At 44.4% G+C, this 19,402-nt stretch overlaps 1 protein-coding gene across 3 annotated transcripts in view; it reads left to right on the forward strand.

Moving 5' to 3' along the window:
• Positions 1–19,402, forward strand: part of LOC307191463 (uncharacterized protein) — a 185,922-nt gene that overhangs the window by 99,288 nt on the left and 67,232 nt on the right. For all 3 annotated transcript variants that reach the window (XM_079931594.1, XM_079931595.1, XM_079931593.1), the window contains one exon: positions 14,361–14,492. The gene's annotated coding sequence lies outside the window, so the exon portion shown is untranslated. The remainder of the gene's footprint in view (positions 1–14,360; positions 14,493–19,402) is intronic.

The following is a 19,402-nucleotide window of genomic DNA, read 5'->3' on the forward strand; positions in this document are numbered from 1 at the left end:
TAGATTTGCAAGAGCCTGGGAATACCCACAATCAAATATATCTTTGGGAGAATTTTTCCTATCAGCTGTATTGAGCTTTGAGGGTAGAGCCTGTTATTTCTTGACTCTTGAAGAGGTCCATGACCTGTGTCAAAGTCCTGGTTTCAGAGCAGTAATCACAGAACTTCAGTTAAGCTATCTAGTACAAATAGTGACTTACCCAAGGTAACACACACAGCCAATTAGGGACTCTTTAGTTTTTCTTTTTCTCTATTTTTCTTTCTCTCTCTCTTTCTTCTTCTTCTTTTTTTTTTTACTTTGGAGGCAGAAGGGAATGGTGGCAGATCAAAACCAAGTCATATGAATTACATGTGTTTATTAAGAATGTATTGGGATGAGGAGATATAGATGAACAAGCACTATGGCAGTGGTAACTGGACAAGGCCCTCCCACTGGACATCCCCCTTTCCCAACCCACTCCTCGAAAGTATCCTGGAAAGTTCACAGGTATGCTGTTGAATTCACATATCTGTGTTTCTTGAATTCCAGGAAATACTGGTATAGACAATTTGTACTTCATTGTATAATTACTGGAATTCATTGGATAATTACCAACAGTCCATGCTACTCTCCTCAGTTGAGACCTGGCCTGAGTAGTCACCAAGTCTGAACTTTTAGAGATGAACCTAAATCAATGAAGAGTAATGGAGAGTTACTGTCAGAGAGCATTTCAGTTAAAGGTTAAATGCCAATGTCCACATGTATCGGTATTGGAGCACCACATGTATATTTAAAGTATTATACCAAAGTGTAACACATGCATTCTGCATTTGCAATATCTTATGCCTGTCATTTAAAGTTATTCCCAAAGTAAGTCATTTGGCTTTCTAACAAGGACATTCTTTTCTTTTACAACATGCAATATATTTGTAGCGACTGTCATTTTTCTGAACTCAGTTCACCACCCTTGCAGGACAGAGAAGTACTGCCATAAATGCAAGAGGGGTGCCAAGGGCAGCCTGTCCCTCTGTGGGCTTGTGTGATGGAGGAGGGAAGGGGAGGGGAGATGGGGAGGGGGGATGGCCTAAACAGGTTCAGACAGCCATTGCTGGTCTCCATCAGGCATCTCCACCTGGAGGGCCATGGTCAAGTGTTGGGTTAGAAATTGTGATTTCAGGGACTTCCCTGGCAATCGAGTGGTTAGGACTCTGCGCTCTCACTGCTGAGGGCCCGGGTTTGATCCCTCGTTGGAAAACAAAGGTCCTGCAAGCTGAGCAGCACGGCCAAAAAAAAAGAAAAGAGAAGAAATTGTGATTTCAGAGTGGTTCTAGGATCACCTTCTGATTGTTACCAAAAGTGAGGTCCGGCTGCTTGCCACTCAGAAGCCAATACTCAAGAGGCCAGGTTGGTAGAAAGGAAAGTTTGCTTTATTTGGGAGGCCAGCAACCAGGGGAGAGGGCGGATTCACGTCCAAAGGCTGACTTTCCCCTGACAACCAGTGGAACAAGAGCTTTTAAAGGGGAGTTTCAGAGGTGTATAGGCAGCAGGAGGGGGCTACATGCAGAAACAGCACATTCAGGTCTGACAGGGATCTTGAAATTGGTCATGCAGTGGTCCGATCAGCATTATCTTGATTAAGTACAGCTAGTCTTTAGTTCCAGGATTGTGACATGATTTGCATTTACTTTAAAAGTGTCCCTCTGGCTGCTGTGTCAAGCTGGTATGGGAGCAAGGGTGGAGGCGGGAGACCAGGCAAGAGGCTGCGGCAGATGGTGGTTTGGAGTCGAGAGATGGCAGTGGAGGTGGTGAGAAGTGGTCAGAGTCTGGATAGAGTTTGAAAACAGAGTCAATTGGATTTGCTAATGGACTGGAACGCGTGGTCAAGGAGGACTAAAGTTTTGGTCCTGAGCAAAGGACATGCATTGAGAAACCTGCGGGAGGAGGAGGTGACGCATGTGTGTGTCATGTGGGAGTGGGAGGTGGGCCAGGACCCAGGAGTTTGTTTTTGTAAATATTAGATTTGAGATGCCTGTTGGACATCCAAGTAGAGATCTCTCTGGAGTCTGGAGTGGTCCACACTGTAGATATAAATTTGGGACTTGTTAGCAAATAGATGGTGTTAACAACCATGAGACTGGATGAGACCAACTACGGGTATAGTTTAGAGAGAGATGAGGTCCAAGGACTGGGCCCTGGGGCACTATAATTTTTAGAAGTTGCAAAAACGGGAAGAAACCAGCTGGAGACTGAGGAGGAGCAGTGTCCTGGGAGCCAAGTGAAGAAGGCTGCTGAGAGCTCAAATAAGATGAGAATGGAGGGTTGACCATTGCATTCAGCAGCACGGAGGTCATCGGTGACAAGAGCGGTATGGTGGAGGGACGGGGCCAAGCCTGATTGGAGTGGGTTCAAGAAAGGATGGGGGAGAGGCCATGTAGGTTGCCAGCGCAGACAGCTCTTTTTTTGTTTGTTTGTTTTTGCGGTACGCGGGCCTCTCCCGTTGCGGAGCACAGGCTCCGGACGCGCAGGCTCAGCGGCCATGGCTCACGGGCCCAGCCGCTCCGTGGCATGTGGGATCTTCCCGGACCGGGGCAAGAACCCGCATCCCCTGCATCGGCAGGCGGACTCTCAACCACTGCGCCACCAGGGAAGCCCCAGACAGCTCTTTTGAGGAATCCTCCTGCAGTAGGGGAGCAGAGAAATGGGACAATAGCTGAAACGTGACAGCGATAAATGTTTGTTCGTTTCTTTAAGAAGAGAGAAATTGCTGCAGGTTTGTATGCTAATGGGAGTGGGAGGGAATAAGTTGTGGAGGAGTGACCTTGAGTAGCAGAGGGGGCCGATCTGGCACACAGGTGAGGGGCACCCTCGTTGGAGCAGGAAGGTCCACGGGAAGAAATGGGAGCAACCAGAGCTTGGGGGCACAGGCAGGCCAGTGGGTAGAGGGGGGAGGGGTAGGAGTAGGAGGCAAGGTCAGCGGCTAAGAGCAGGATGCCAGCAGAAGTGCTGAATGTTTGAGAAGAGAGAAAAAAAGTGCACAGTTGTCACTCAGCAACTAGGGGAGTGAATGGACCAGGGAAGTAAAGTCAGATCGCTGGGAAGCACCGAAGGCCCATTTGAAGTAAGTGGCTGTGAATATAAAGTGAGTGAAATTCATGAAATTTAAAGCGAATCAAAATTTAAACTCCAAATGTATTTTTTTAACATAAAGTGAATTTAATGTAGAGTCATTTAAATTCTTTAATTCCATGATTCCTCTTTTCTGAAACCTACAGGATTCACTTTAAATCTAGCATTAAGTCCAAACTCCACACTTGGCTTTCCCTGTGTCACTCTCTCTACCCACCCAAGCTTACTGTCTACTAGCTCCTAGCTCAGAGCCTGCCTTCTGCCTGGTCCGCCTCCTCCCTTTCCTCCAAATGCCTCGAAGCTGTAAGTTCTGTTCATGCAGTTCCCTCTGCCTTTCCTTTACCTAAGCTGCATGTCCTCCGGGAGCTCTTAGATAGCCCCAGCTTTCCTTTCTCTGCATTTTCATTAGGCTCTGGGCTGCAGCATCCACTGATTGCTTTCTGATTATTTTACCCGGAGACCCTTGTTTCCTTCATAGATTGAATGTGCTCGAGGTCAAGGGCAACTCTCCTAGCACTGGGCGTCTATAAATATTTGATAATATGATCAAGGTGCAAAAAAGAAGGCAAGACGCGTTGCTGAGCCCCAGGCAGGGCCCCTGACTTCCCTCTAGTGGACCCGGTAACATTTCGTTCCAGAACCCTACAGTATGTCTTTGCAAATGCCAATCAGCAACTGTTTAAAAAGGCACCCACATCAGAACGGCATATAATTCTCATCGGCTTCCCTCTTTCACAGCTCCTCAAGCGCCTGCCCTTGGATTTAAGTGGAGCTGGAGGCGCTGGAGGAGAGGCAGGTGGTGTTTGTCTTTCCTCAGTGACAGTCCCGAAGCTGGCAGAGAGGTGACCTGTACTGAGGCCTCTCTACCCCCTGGGTGGCATCCAGTTGAGCCCTGTGCAGCTATTAGAGGGATAATGGGATTCATTTCAGCAAGGACTGCCTGGTTGGGGACGAGCTTATTTTAATTTTCAGTGTTAATAAACTTGTGGCTATTGCTTTTTTCACACCGATGTGCCTCACACCTCATTTCGCCCGCCCATTAGGCAATTACCAGCAGTGCCCCTGTTCCCAGCACCTCTTAAACACAGGGCAATTATGCTTATTTGGTGAATCATGATGAAACTTGGAGGAGGCAAATGCACTGGCGTAGAACTTTCCTCCCGACCTCATCAGGTGTGCAATGGGCACATCCCTTTTCTGAAAAACGGGGCTGTGGTTACAACCTTCACCATAGCAGAAATGCAGGGACCATCCCCTCCTGGGTCCCCGACCTTGCTCCACCAGCACGCCACCTGGGCCAGCCCCTGCTGACCCAGACCTCAGACCCCCAGCACTGGGCTGTGAAAACCGCCCATCCAGCTTGGGGAATGAGCAGCTAATGCTCTTCGTTCATCTTGAAGTGGGAAGTTTTCAGTAGGTCTTGAGTGTGTATCGATGCATCGAGGGTAATGATACCTTTATTTACAATGTTGTTTAATTCCTCACTTTTGTGCTCCTTGTGGGTCTGAGTGGATTTCTCATTTACCAGGTTACTCCGTGATTTTCCCAGCAGCTTAAACAACCCTTGTTTTTCCCCTTCCTGGTCCTTCAAGTGATACCTAAGTGAAGCCAGCCTGACTTCCGACTCCATTTGCAAAATCTTCCTGGGTGTGAAGAATGGTTTCCTATGAGGGGACAGTGGCAGTGTGTGGACTGGGGCGGGGAGACGAGACATAGCTCTCACCCAGAGAGTAGTGCCTTCGCCCTCGGCCAGCATCGCAGCTCCCCCGCCCTCCAACAGTCTTTCTCTGCCCGACCTGGTTACATCCCAGTGTCATCCTGCTTGCCTCCAATGTCCCCAAGCCCCTGCTTCCCACATGACAAGTTTCAGTAATCTTCAGTGAGGGACAGGCAGCGCATAGAAGTCCTATCAGAACAAGGCTGTTAGTGGTGGCGACATCACTTTAGTGGATTGCGACGTGTTACCTTTTTAAGAAATGGAGACTAGAACAGAATAGAAAATATCAGAGTGCATTGCACCTGGTGATGGTACGTATTGTTTCACTAAGGTTTGGTTTTGCTTTGTCCATTAAATGGTTATTAAATGGCTATTCCTTAGCAGGCAGTGGGGCTGAATTCTAGGAGCTGGTTTCAGTTATATGTTTATATCTGTGTCCACTTGCAGCTATAGGTGTACTGGATCACAATATAAAATATATCTCTTACCGTAGATTGGTGTAGAAAATCTTGGCAAATCCCTGATGGAGTTCCCAGCATCTGTGCATCCCCAATCTACTTCTGGCTCCAAGGTTCTCTCTGGCCAACCCGAGGCTTGGATCCAGGATACAGTGCTCTTGTTGCCTAGCGCTTGCCCGGCAGAATTCAGTGTGGGGTTTTTACCTTTTTTTCTGCCTGAATCCCTGGAGGGAGGGGCTGGGGTCAGGCATTTTGAAGCACATGGCTCAGGGAGAACGTGTCAATGACTTAGGTGACAGAAACTCGGGCAGCGCACCAGCAAATGAGGCTGGGCTTCAACCCTTTCAATAAGAAGAGTCTCTGTTTGGGTGAAACTTTTTCGCAGAAGACTCACAAGAGCCCAGAGCCAGTGAGGTCCCTGTGGGGTAAGCTGGCCAGAATTTCTAAGAGCAACACTTTATGAAGACTGTTTGTAGGCCTTGGATAGTTTCAGATTGTCTCTATGGGATTGGCTACAACCACAAGTGGAAAAGCCATTAATTTAAAGAAACTTTTATTTTTCTGATTGCAAAAATTCTGAATTGGTAGGTGATTATGTGTGTGTAGGAGGGTGGTGGTCAGGGGACTTGGCGGGAGGGCTTCTCCGCACTGCTAGGCTGCATTTTTAGCAACGTGCCCCACCTTTTCTTCGGAATCTCTGCCATTCCAAGTGCTGGGCTTGCCATTGAGACTGAGTCTGTGATGATAGCTGGAGTTTGCCTCTGGGAGAACACTGGGGCACGATGGAGTGTGAAGGGATTGTGAGGGCCAGCCGTGCATGCAAAGAGGGCCTCAGCCTAGACTTTTGACATCTCTTCAAACGAGGCTGTGGGTAGAGGTACAGGTGGTTTTCACACAACCTTGTTTCCTATTATAGGACAAAGCTACTGATAGAGCTTTATAAATTAATATCTTACAAATCATGTCATTATATTATGGACAGCACTATAACATTGCATTGTAGTTTTTGATGTTGCCAACTTGAGCTATTCAAATATCTACAATTTTTTGTGACTTTAGTTTTGTAATAGATTGAAGCCCATGAGGCGTTAGTTTGGTCGATCTGAGAAGATTGATCCAGGGCATGCCTGAATGTTGATCCCTGGGGATGCTAAGTGGCGGCTATTCTAGAAAAGTCATTTCATGCCACACTCTTCATCAGCTAAGGAAAGGTGAAAGCAGACTCTAATCCTGTTTACGGAGCACTTTGGACGCTTCCAGGGCAATACTGTTAACAGATGTTGGGCAACGTGTCCCCAAATGGCATCTTCACATAATATATGACAATGACCCAGGAAGAATGAAGCAGGGAGAGGGGTCTCAGGTCAAACACTGCCCAGCACTGCCACTCTGGAAAGCTCAGGAATTCTCCTTCCTTTTAGTTTACTTTTTTTTTTTTTTAATTTTAAAAAGGGGCTTCTCTTCCCTTCCCTCCCCAGTAGCAAGAGTCATATATTCAGAAAACTTGGAAAACCAAAAATACAAAGAGCCAAAGAAAAATAATCACCTATAGTCCTTCCTGTTTCTCTCAGTCCCGCTACCCCGCCAAGCAAGTGGCCATTATGGCAGCACAGTATACGTCCTTCCAGATGGTTTTCTTTACCATTATAGAGACATGTAGATTGCAAGGGGAAACATTCCTTTTTTTCTCCTTGTGTTTTCACCTGGGACAATTAGATTGGAACTCCATCCCTAAAGAAGTATTAGGCAGAGTACTTCCGCCTTTCCCTCTGCTGCCTCACTTACTCCCCTACACTCATGGGAAGAGGAATTATTGGGGTGGGAAAGAGATAAGGGAAATTATTTAAGCATTCCCCTTCCACTCTGATATTCAAGGATTTCATATCAGCTTATCCTCAATACCTCTGGTGGCTTTCAGCTGGGCAGCCCCACTACCCTTGTTTGGGGGAGAATTTAGAAATATGTGGGGCAGGTTCTTTGTTGTCACACTGCTTGGGGGATAGTATGGTATCTAATGGGTGGGATTAGGGATGCTAACCACCTGCAATGTGTCAGACAGCCCTGCCCAACTTGCCTGTGGCCTGGGATTGAGAGGCACTTCCCAGGGATAGGCTTACAGGGCTGGCCCTTCCCTCGCAGGAAGGAGCTTAGTGGGTCAGGATAGTTCACAGAGGAAAAGAGTAGGAAGCCCACTTTGCCTTAGCTCTAAGCTACATTTTCCCAATCAGAACTCTTAGTAACAAAGCAGGTGTTTTACTCTTCATCTGTCTGACTCTTTAGTCCATTTGTCAGTTGGTTTCTAATTCTGAGCGAATGAGAGAAGTGTGATTAATAATCAAACTCCAACATAGACTTTTAATATAGCACCATTACACTATACATGTTGTTTTGTGCTTTGCTTTTTTTTATGTAGAAATAGATCACATTTTTTCATGGCAATAAATACTTTGTCTGCAGTATGACTTTTTAATGGCTGTATTACATCCCAACACTTAGATGTGCTACATTTTACCTAACAAATTATCTTCTTTTAGACATTTAGGCTGTTTCCATATATGTATATGAATAGTGCTGCAGTGAATGCCCTGATACTCTACATCTTAGCACACATTTCTGATTCTTTGTGATAAATTCTTAGAGTTGGAATTAAGGTATATGCATAACATTTAGACTTTTTGTTTTTAAAAACTGCTTTATTGAGATGTAATTGGCACACAATAAACTGCACATACTTAAAGTATACATTTTGAAAGTTTTGACATGTATATGCACCAATGGAACCATCATCACAATCATGATAGTAAACATATCCATCACCTCAAAAGTTTCCTGTGACCCTTTGTAATCCCTCCCTCATGCCCTCGCCACCCTTTCCCCAGCCAACCACTGATCTGCTCTTTACCACTATAGTTTGGCTTTCCTGGAGTTTTATATAAATGGTATTATACTATATATACACTTTGTGTTCAGCGTACATTATTTTGAGATTCATCTGTGTCATTGAGTGTATCAGCAATTCATTCCTTTTTATTGCTGAGTAGTATCCCATCCTATGGATAGAGCACAATTTATTTATCCACTCACCTGTTGATGTATATTTGGGTTGTTTCCAGTTTGGGGCTATAGGCATACCTTGGAGATATTGCAGGTTTGGTTCCAGGTCACTGCAATAAAGTGAATATCGGGATAAAGTGAGTCACACGAATTTTTTTGTTTCCCAATGCATATAAAAGTTATGTTTACACTTTGCTGGAGTCTATTAAGTGTGCAATAGTATTATGTCTAAAAAAACAATGTACATACCTTATTTAAAAAATACTTTAGTGCTAAAAAAAATGCTATCATCTGAGCCTTCAGCGAGTCGTAAGTTTTTTTGTAATAGTAACATCAAAGATGACTGATCACAGATCACCATAGCAAATATAATAATAAAGAAAAAGTTTGAAATATTGTGATAATTACCAAAATGTGAGACACGGAGACACGAAGTCCGCAAATGCTGTTGGGAAAGTGGCGCTGATAGATTTGTTTGACACAGGATTGCCACAAGCCTTAAATTTGTAAAAGACGCAATATCTGCAAAGTGCAATAACGCAAAGCACCATAGAATGAGCGTTGCCTGTATTACAAATAAAGATGCGACGAGCATTTGTGCCCAAGACTATGTAGACCTCAGGTTTCATTTCTCTTGGGTAAATACCTAGAAGTGCATTGGCTGGGTCATATGGTGGGTGTCCGTTTAACTTTTGTAGAGACTGCCACACTGTTTGATAAAGTGGTGGTACCCTATTAAGACTTTCAATATTTAGTTTAAAATAATGTAAGTGAATTTGAATTAGTTTTAATTGCGCTGAGAATAGGAGCCTAAGATCATGGGACAGTGGAGCTAGAAGGAACTTGGTATTATAATCCATTTTTTTGCTTTACTGAAGAGGAAACAATGGTCCAGAAAGGTTAAGTGACTTTTACAAGGGCTTTCAGCTCACAGGGTAGTCTCTTGACTCTTTTATAAGACCCTGCAATTTGGGAGAAATTCTACTAGTTATGTTGCAAGTTCTTAGCACGGCCTTGTGTTAGGACTGCCAAGGGCACAAATGTTCAAACTAGGCCTCGATTTGCATGTGATATGTAACTTTGGGCATGAAACATCTTTTGAAATTGGGGGAATTTTTCAGGGGATGGAGTAAAGAGCATCGAAAGGGTAATGAGAGTATAATCTACAGGAAATCATCTCTGACCACTCACAGTATCAACTGCAGTTCAACAAGCAGGTAAACTAAAAACGTGCGCTCATCAGTAATACTTGGTGCATGGAGGAGATCCACCTGTTTTCTAAACTAACTGATGCGCCCAAAGATTAAGGCTACAGAGCGATCCATTAAAAATGAAGAAAGCAGCGTGCCGAGTACCCAGCCCCTTTAGCTCACCTTTCCAGCTCCCACCTCTTATTATCATATTCATAAACATTGTCCCTAATCAGTCTACCAGAGTAAAGTTAACAAGTATATGTGTGCACTGTCTTGAAATTGTTTTGCTAGCCTAAGAAGCTGTCAGGGTGTTGAGAAGGCTGCCGCTTTAACCAGATTTCATCTCTGTGTGTCACTGCTCATGTCAGAGTAAAAATGCACTCAGACATTAAGAGTTGTCCTGCTTTCATCAAGAGCGCCAGTCTGCCTGAGCGTCGTTCCACTTGGTTAAGCTTGTTATTTAAATTGTTAAAATTGAGACATCGGCAGTAAATTTCAGAGAAGATATAACAATTATTAGATACAAGCTGGGCTCTTGTACTTGAGAATATACCATGCCCTCCATCCACCAGCAGAATTAGCCACAAAGAGTTTACATCGGTTGCTTTAAGAAGTGTGCCCTAGAGTACTTGGATGGCATTAAATCACAGCCCATCCCCACCTAGATCATATTTCCAACTTTAAGATAGATTTGGTACCAGTCAACAGAGTGGTGGAGCATTCCAGGGGACCCCCTTTTAATGCCTGTAACTCTTGAAGAGCTGAGTGAGGATTCCCAAAGCTGCCTTCTGGCTATGAGTTTTGTGTTTAGGTGACTTTATATACTGGGCAGGGGAGCCACAATCCAGAACAATGGCCCTTTGAGCGTGAGGAGAAGGAAAAGCTGGGAGGCTCTCGGAGTGACCTTGTGCTATTATTCAGTCATCCCACTGAAATCCTAGAGGAGCACTTGACCTTGTGGTGACTGTGCCCCGTGCCACAATCTGATTGTGCCGAGACAAAGGCTAAGGGGAAGAGCTAAGTGTGAATGAAGCTTGGAATCTTCAGACGGATCATCAGAGTTCCTCTGATCCATCTTACCCAACCTCTCTTTCAGTGAAGGAACCCCAATAAGTACATGCTTATTTAATAGTTGATTCATTAGACTTTGGGTCAACACAAATCCCAAGGTTGGCTGTTGTTGCTGTTTAACGCAAATGACTCTCAAGCCAGATCTCCCCTAATCCGCACTTGTGAAAAAGATTGCTTGGACCCAACTGTTGGACTTGACATTTAGTTATGCTAAATTTCATCATATTGATTTTGGTCCTTTATTTCTATTAATGAAATATTTAAAAATTCTGATTCTGACATTTAATGCATCAGATTTGTATAATTTTTAAATTTCTACATTTTTGTCCAAAGCATAGAGAAATAAGAGAAGTTTTAGAGCTGAAAGAAGGCTTGGACATCATCAATCCAATGCTCTCACTTTAAAAACCAATAAACCAAGAACTAAAGGAGTTAAATAACGGTCTCAAAGTCAGACATCTAGAGAGTGGCCTTAAACCATGGGTACTCTTTGAGTATATGTTGTCTTGTTATTTGAAAAATTTACCTCACTGTAAATGAGGTAAATTCCTCACTTTATCCATAAGGCCACTCTAGGAAGCTTTGTAAACATACTTTTTAGAATCAGAAGCTGGTCTAGGTATTTCTCTCCACATCATTCCACTACCCTTAGGCATCACCTCAGATCCTTTTGCTTGAACTATCTCCCAGCCCTTGGCCACTTGTTTTGCCTGGGTTGCCACAGTGACTGTCTTTTATGGACGTAACCAGCAGTGCCTGCCTCATGCCTGTCCATGAGCTGCCCTGTGGACACTGCTGCATGATACTACTTGGAACAGCAATCAGCATCTTTGCAACGTGGAAATACAGGGGTGTGTTCATCAGGGTATTCAAGAGAAACAACCAGTGGGATATGGGTGTGAGTGTGTGTGTGTGTGAGATAAACGAATTGGCTCATCTGATCATGGAGGCTGGCGAGTCCAAAATCTCTGTGTGGGCTCAAGACCCAGGAGAGCTGACGATGCAGTTCCAGTCTGAAGGCCAGCAGGCTGTTACTGATTTAAATGTTAGTCGCATTCAAAAACACTCTCCAACCTGGGAATTCCCTGGCGGTCCAGTGGTTAGGACTCAGGGCTCTCACTGCTGAGGGCCCAGGTTCAACCCCTGGTCTGGGAACTAAGATCACACAAGCCGTGTGACCAAAAAAAAAGAAACAAAAACACTCTCTAAGTTGATACATTAAATTACTCTTCACATGCGGTTAATACCCTGGGAAACAGAACTTTGACTACTGACGTGCAGGAGTCAATGGATAAATTATTCTTCCTGACCCAGCCCCAGCAGACTGCCTGGGATGCAGTCATTCACATGGCCTCTCTGAAGACTATCTGTTCCACTGAGCGGTTAGTTGTGCATGTACTTCAGTGGAGTCCAGCTTGATATCTCATCTCCTTCCCTGACTTACTCCCCTTTCCCTCACTTTTGCTTTCCTGGGATTGCACCTCCTAGCAAAGTCTCAGCACACAAGCTTTTGCCTCAGACTCCATTTTTCTAGGACCCTGGGCTACTATACCTTCTTATCAACTAGCAAACCCCTCTCTAAACTGATTAAAGCCACGAGTCTGTTGTACAAAACATGCCCTCTCCCTAACTTTGTATCTTGGGCAAATTTCAAGAACCTCTTACTCACTGCAAAGCTTCAGTTGATTCTTTTTGATCAGTTAAAGACCTGTTGTAGATTATATACAAGCTTTGATGTCAGAAACTATTATTACTCACCACTTGTGCATAGAATCTGAACTGTAACTTCATCAGCTTGACTCACACAGCCTAAATCAATCCTCTCTGTCTAGACAAAGCAATTTAACTTCTTGGTAATTTACCAATTACAGAGCACTTATTTATTGGAGAATTCATAAGTTCAGGACATGGTGAAGGGTATGAAGAATAAAAGATATGACTTCTGCTCTCAAATTATTTACAGTCTACCAAGAATTTTTGCTTTTTGTTCCCTCCAAATTGAAAGTATACTTACCAGGTCAGACATGTGAAATATTTTTATAAATGTCTTTTGACCAAGATGTTTCCAAATTCAAATGATTCTGTCGGAGCTATTGAAAATCTTGGTGGTGATGAGCCAGCAGGTGCAAAACAGGCTCAGGGACTGGAGAGGAAAAGATGCAGTAGCTGGTGCCAGTGAAAGATCACGGGCGGGTTGAAGTTAGCCTTTTCCTCTCGTTGCTTACTGACATTTTGAAGGGACTTGAAGGGGTTAGATCCGCAGATGCTACAAAACCAGCAAGCAGTCCATAGACAATGTCGGCTCTGAAATATACAGAATAACTATTTTTTAGTGGTAGATTTATTATCCAAATTAAAACATGTTTAAGCCAGTGTTATGATTCAGTTGCATTCTCCAAAGCACATGTAGACTTATAAGATGGAGGAGAAATCTGATGGCTAAAATTAGGCTATGGAACTTTCCGGTATCTGCCTTGTATCTGGCTACCGGAGAGGAACAGATAATACAAGTTAATAACATAATTGATAGTTGGTGAAAAGTCTTTGTCTTCTTGTTACCCCATTTCAGCTTTAGATACATATCTTAGCCATTTTGTACTTTTTACCCTATTCCTACATCTGTCCAAAAAAAAAAAAAAAAGAAAATTAAAAGATGCAGATAGACTCTCTTGAAATAAAGGACTAGACAGAAAACCTTTATGAACAATGTATTTCCTGTATTATAGAGTGCTACTGTGAAAAATTACTATAAGATCTAATATCTTCAAAAACATCCCCTTGCTCTATTACGCCTTTCGATGATTGGTCTTGACCTTTACTCACGCAAAACTCCCACTGACTTTCAATTGATTGAGCTGATTTGAGTCGAATCAGCTCAGCTACAAATGGCCCCCTCTCTATTCTGCATTCTGATTGTGTGAAGCGGTGTGTCATAATGTGGCAATGATATGTATTGGCAATCTTCTACCGCTGATTAATTGCTGGGAAAGTGATTTCTTTATAATTGTACTAGAACGCTTTTGGTGCCTGACATCATAGGGGCTTGGGCACACTGGCTCAGAAGGGCCCTGAGAAGCTGACTCAATATTTCCATCCCACCTGGAAATGATCCCAAGTCTTTGAAAATAAAAGTAGCAGTTAACATTTCTTGAGTGCTGACTTGTGCCAGGCACGTGTAAAACATTTGCGTGCACTGCCTCATCGCCTGTCATCTTCACCAGCCCCGTGAGGTGGGTGCTCTAAGCAGGTGTTTCGGCCCCATGTGGAGGCGCTGGAGACCATTTCCAGCTCAGCGCCCTAGCACTTTGTGTTTCCTCTCTCCTCCATGAGGGGAGCAACTTTGTCTGAATTAGTTATCACTCTAGCTCTAGCGTCCGGGGCAGTGACCAACACTTCACAGATGCTCAGCTACTATTGGCTGAATGATCACAAAGCCAGGTTAGTTGAGTAAGCCTGTGGCTTTGATACCCAGCGGGTGTGAAGGCTTGGCAGGGTCTCCCCTCAGAAGAGGGCAAAGGTGCTAAGGAGGGCGTGCGTGGGGCTTGGTCGGGGATAGAGACGCGCCTCCAGCATTGCTTACTTTTTCTGTGTTTGCCTCCTGCCTTGTTCTCTTATTTTTCCTCCACGCTTAGTCCCAACTCACCCCACACCTTGCAAGCATTTTCTTGCCTTAGAGCAGAAATACTTCCCCCTGGGCCGTGGGAGATGTTGAAACCAACTTCGGGTGTCTCATGACTGATGGGTACCAGTATTGCTTTGCAGGATAACCGCGAACACTGGACAGTCCAGGAAATCCAAGGAGACAGCTAACCAAAGGGACGTCAGCACCTTGAAGGCTGGACCGAGGCGGGGGTGTGCTTGACAGAGATGTCCACTGACCGCACAACTTGAAAGGTGACGTGGCTCATTACCAGGCAGTTTTCTTGGTGAGAAGTGACTAGACCCTAATGCTTCAGTGTGAGCACACTGGCTTGGGACAGTTGGTTGGTCCTAACTAAGTATGAAACCAGATACGAGACAAAATGCCAAGATGTGGGAGGGAAATTGAAAAGACCCCTTGCAGCTGCAGGGTCTGCTCGCTCTGCATTCCTGCAGGTGCACAGCAGGGCTCCAGCGTCTAAGGCCCCCACTCCCACCCCGTAAGCACATCACACTCGTCCTCCAGGTTCAAAACGCATCCTCACAGCCTTTCAAAGCACCTGACATCCTTTCAAGTTAGCTGCTACAAAGGCAAATGCAAACAGAGCGTGTTTGGGGGCATTCTGTCAGTCAGCCCTCAATCTGTATGTTCTTCCAGACACTCCCTTTCCTGCCTGATTTATTTCATATTAAAAGGGCTGTCAATCTGTATCACAGGAACAGGCTGAGAAAAAGTGAGTGATGTTTGCCGAGTGGGATTTTTGTTGTTGTTTGTTATTGTTAAAATTAATGGTCTCCTTCTCTCCGGCCACACTCCTGACTCACCCTCCATGACTCCCTTAGGACTGACTTGCCTTTCTCTGCAGGTATCTGCACATCAGAGGTATGAATTGCACGTACCAGATGCATTTACATTAGAAACGTATTTTGTGAGGCTGTGGCAGACCCTTTTTTATTATCCATCAAATATATCTCTTTTTACCATCTGATGGCTTGGCAACAGGACCGTTCTTCTTTCAAACAAAATAAATGTGCCTGCAACGTGGCAGAATATTCAGCATTGAAGAGGCTTTGCCCTGGTTAATGCACATTGCATTCTGTGGACATTACGACAGGACACTAAGTATGCAATAGGCAGTTCTGGGTGGGAGTGCTTTATGGGACCAGCTGCATTATTGTTGTATGTTACGATATTGATTATTGCCTTCTCCTGTCACTTAGGCCAGCTTTTCTTACTTTTATCTGCTATTTTGGCCTGTAAATAGAATTGCTCCATCATTCTGTACTATTAATTTCTCACCAATCCTGAAGGTGCCTGATTCTTAGAGAACCAATCAGAGCCATCTTCACCTGCCATGTGAAAAACTCCCAAATTACCAAGAAACCAGAAGTCAGATTGTCTCCAGGCACAGGGTCTATTTTGAACATGCGTGAAAATGACTGCGGAGCTTGTTGAAAAGCAAACTCCTGGGTCCCAACCCCAGAAATGCAGAAGGTGTGGGGCGGGGCCCGGGAACCTGCATTTTAAGTAATTGCTCAGGTGATGCGTGGAAAAAGCTGGGGGTGGGGGTGGGGTCAGGTGGGAATGATCAGGGGTTGTCAGGGAGCTGGCAGGAGGCCCTGGACTCTGTCCCAGACATCTGCTTGTGATGCAGCTGACCCAGGCTCCACCTCCTCCCTGCAGCCCTCCCCCAGGCTCCACCTCTTCCAGCTCTGCTCTCAAGTATTTCAGAGAAGCACATAACCACTTAGGAGAAAGGCCCAAATCTGAAATGATACTAAGGCTGCTCTCTCTTTTCCAAAAGAATTAGGCATATAATACAATTTTGTGATGAAGAGGTGGGAAGGAGAGGAGAGGAAGAAGAAAAATACTCTAGAATAGAAATATATGCTAAACTACTGCTCAGGAACAAAGCCCTGCAGAGGCCCTAGGAAAATGCTGCTTCAAGGAAGCAGCAGACCTCCTTCCTGGAGGATATGTCACTGGGAGACACCTGGGGCATCCAGGGAGGGTCAGGTGTGAGAAGATGCTGCTCGGCAAGGGATGCAGCACCACAAATCTGCTTTTGCTCTCAGCTAACACTTGCTGAAAGGCGGCCTCTGAAGAGGATGGGGCAGATCTGTGAGGACCCACTGGGACTTAGGAAGAAAACTCATGGAACACCTGCAGTAAAATAATTATATTAAAAACAAAAATAATAAAGACTCAAATTCATCAACTCCTAATTATTTTACTATTATCTGTGCTATTGAGGTTATTTACATCTGTTGGATCTGTCTGGCAGAAATGCTATGCAGTGGTGGGCTACTCTGTGTCTTATCCCAGTTCTGCATTCAGTAATATCATCTTGGCAGCTTGAAACTGACCATGGTAGGTGTATTTACACCATGGAAATCAGCAAATACTGCAGATCAGCACTTGGTTTATTGTTTCATGGACTATCTAGACTTAAGAAAGGGTTGGAGAAAAAATTAATAATGCAGATTACACTTATAGGTGTGCTGTGTCTATAGCTGTTACATCGTGACTACCACAAAACTTTGAGGAACTATTCTTCCGGTATTCGAAAGCCATTATCTGATTGAGCAAAGAAGTCACTCGTGTCATTAACGAACGAATATAGTGCTGACATATGTCTTCGTTTTCCACTTCTGTCCTACTCATTAATGTAAATGAAAATATCAACCACTGTTTGTGCCAGAGCTACACTTCATTCATCACTTGCAACCCAGGATGGTGACGGACACAAGAGTTCATGAAAAATTGGCAAAGCCTCTGAGTACGTGGAATTATAAGTTTTACTCATTTTATTTTTATTTGTAAATTATGTGCTATGCATCCTTCAAATCAGTAAAATTTCCAATAAACCCATGCACACGTATATATACGCAGCCTCCCCTCACACCCCTTCCCCCTTTGCTGAGAGCTGGTTGTTAAATTTACTAGCAAATCACTGCCTTAATCACACGAACACATATAAACTAGTGAATTCTTCCTTGGGAACCCCAAGGAAGGAGCAAATTTATTCAGAGGCAGTCTTATCTCATCTACTAGATAATGTGTTTCTTGAGTAAAGAGCCCATCTCTGATTCAGTCCTTTATCTGCTGTTTCGCCTAATGCAGAACCTGTATTCAGCAAGTGCTCGTAAATACTGAACTAATAGTATACAGTTATCCCTTGGTATCCACGGGGGATTTGTTCCAAGAGCCCCCCTCAGACACCAAAATCTGAAGATGCTCAAGTCCCTTATATAAAATGATGTAGGGCAGTGAGTACAGTTGGTCCTCTGTATCCGTGGGTACAGAAGACCACCTGCATCTCAACACAGGCATGCCAGCTAACGGTGAGTTGCATAAAATACCCACAGCAGGAGTAAAACACAGGAGGACCAGAAAATAGGACAAAGAAATGTAGACTCTGTGGTCCATGATAATTTGGGACTAGCAGTTAGGATAAACCTGCTCTTTTAAATATTTGCAAGAAGCTCTCGGATAATTTACACTTGGGATGGTAGCTGAGCTTGGCTCTCCATCCCTCAACCATCTTCTCTGCTTCCGGCACAATCATTGAAAGCCACCTTGTTTTGGGTGTTTTTGGTCCCGCTCTGCTGGGCCACAGGGAAGACTGCAGCTGGAATGAAGAAGGAGGGGGGAGAGGAGCCAGGGGAGGGTGAGGTTATGTTAGTTATGTTAGTGCACTCGATGTTCTTGCTAGGTGCCCGGGACTGCGCTGCATGTTAGGTATTTTAAAATAGTATTGTACATAAACCTCACGACTAGCCTTGTGAAGCCATATTGTCACACCATTTTACTTTTATTTTTTTTTAACATCTTTATTGGGGTATAATTGCTTTACAATGGTGTGTTAGTTTCTGCTTTATAACAAAGTGAATCAGTTATACGTATACATATGTTCCCATATCTCTTCCCTACCATTTTACTTTTAAGAGAAATGAGGCTTAGCGAGGTGGAATAACCTAACCAGTGGGTAGCAGAACTGGGATGCCCACCCCGCAGGCCTGGTTCCGGAGGCTGTGACAGCCAGGCTGCCTCCTAATGGAATGTAGCCTCACAATAATACAGGACTTTCTTTTCTCATGCCTCCTGGTATCCTGGCCATGGGTAATGTTGGGGTTATATTTCGGTGTTTATGAATCTGCCCCAAAAGGACACATGGGCTTTTTTTGTTTTGGTAGTGTCATGAGTCACTGGCACACTGGGAACTTCTCTGGAGCGAGAGAGGTTGCTACAGGGCTCTGCTGCTCTGGAGATGACTTAACGGCTCCTGGGCTGGGAATTTTCTTGGATTCTTTCATGGAGGTCAAGGCCTGGGCCTTGGAGGAGGAGGGAGTCATAAGGAAGTCCGTTGCATGCCAAGCTTGTCCTTAAAGCGTACGCCTCAAGTGGCTTGTTCCACTGTTTAACAATCTTTACTTCCAAGAATTACTAATTTACATCTGCCCTGAATTTCTCACCAAATTTTAGTACATTTCCCATGTTGAGGGTGCCCTGTTATCAGAGAACTCACAAAGCAGTAGTCCTTGGGGATTTTGTGGATCCTGGGTTCTGAGAAGTTCTCACGTGTGTAAGCATAGAAATGTCGTGTTCTCAGAGGACTCTGCAAGACTCCTGGCACCAAAGTTTTCACTCAAGCCAGGCCAGAAAGGACTGGCATGTGAGTGGCTCGCCATGTGAATGAGTGGTCGCTTCTCACCACACCGGTCTAATTGCAGTGTATTTCCTAATTCTGCACCGATTCCTGTGATATTTGCTGCAATGGCATGCCTTACAATGAACTCATTTGGCATTAATGTGAATGTAATGTGCTGTTCTGTAGGAGTTTCGCTGTAATTGAGCATTCATTAATGTCCATTTATTGTAAAGTGTTACAGAAAACACTTTATCGCCCACAAATTGCCAAACTGATTTCCCCCTGTGTGTGTATATATGTTATGTGTGCCGTTTAATGAGGTCCTTGTGAACTCGGGAACCCTAGTAAATATAAACTTCATATGAAGTCCCAGATCATAAATCAAGCAACTATTGCAAATGACCTTACTGTCTAAAGGTCAAATGCGCTGGGTCCCATCAAAGGACTTTGATCTTTTGTAGGGTCCAAAGACATCCCAACACTGTATCGCAATGGCCTCATTTCAAGGGTCCC

The sequence above is a fragment of the Stenella coeruleoalba genome, assembly GCF_951394435.1.
Source record: "Stenella coeruleoalba genome assembly, chromosome: 9".
NCBI classification, from domain to species: domain Eukaryota; kingdom Metazoa; phylum Chordata; class Mammalia; order Artiodactyla; family Delphinidae; genus Stenella; species Stenella coeruleoalba.